This window comes from Gavialis gangeticus, unplaced genomic scaffold, assembly GCF_001723915.1.
Source record: "Gavialis gangeticus isolate Ggan-Ray unplaced genomic scaffold, GavGan_comp1, whole genome shotgun sequence".
Lineage (NCBI taxonomy): Eukaryota > Metazoa > Chordata > Crocodylia > Gavialidae > Gavialis > Gavialis gangeticus.
Genome location: NW_017728997.1, coordinates 40,586,655 through 40,587,245, shown reverse-complemented (window position 1 = coordinate 40,587,245; position 591 = coordinate 40,586,655). Strand labels below are relative to the sequence as shown.

General features: G+C 63.8%; 1 protein-coding gene across 1 annotated transcript in view; it reads left to right on the top strand.

Annotated features, from left to right (window-relative positions):
- Positions 1–300: 300 nt before the first annotated feature.
- ATG7 (autophagy related 7) overlaps positions 301–591 on the top strand; it is a 390,968-nt gene continuing 390,677 nt past the window's right edge. The window contains exon 1 of the mRNA XM_019505097.1: positions 301–420. The gene's annotated coding sequence lies outside the window, so the exon portion shown is untranslated. The remainder of the gene's footprint in view (positions 421–591) is intronic.

Genomic DNA, 591 nt, shown 5'->3' with positions numbered 1-591 from the left:
AGCTATAGTTAAGGCGTTACTACATGGTAACTTTAGGTGGCTCCTTTAGATCCCAACATGTGCACTGTTCACACATTCACATTTGAGACTGGTGTTAAGCACTCAGCGATGCAGCAGAGCTGGAGTATCCATCCCACCTTACCCAGCTCGTGTCACATTAAGGCTGGGTGGAAAAAATACCAGCTACGGGCGGCACTCGGGGACTCTAGCCCATGGCACGTCCCGCCGCCCCTCGCAGCCGCACAACTCCTCCGCACTCCAGCGCCGCACGCCCCGACCCCGACTCCACATGCGCACCGGGCCGTGCGGTCATGTGACCCAGGCGCAATTGCCACGTCCGCTCATTCTGCCGGGCTTCAGAGCGCGTATACGTCACTAGGTCGCGCCGAGGGTGATGCCGGAAGTAAACACCGCCAGCCGGTGAGTAGCCGGGAGGTGAAGGGAGGGGAGGTGAAGGGAAGGGGAAACAGGTCGCGTCCTGATGTGTGGCGGGCGGGGCCGGACATGCCCGCGCTGCGGTTCCCGCTGGGGCCCGCTCGAGTCAGGCCGCGGCCCGGGCCGGTTCCCGCGGTCCCCCTCGCCGAGTCCGCG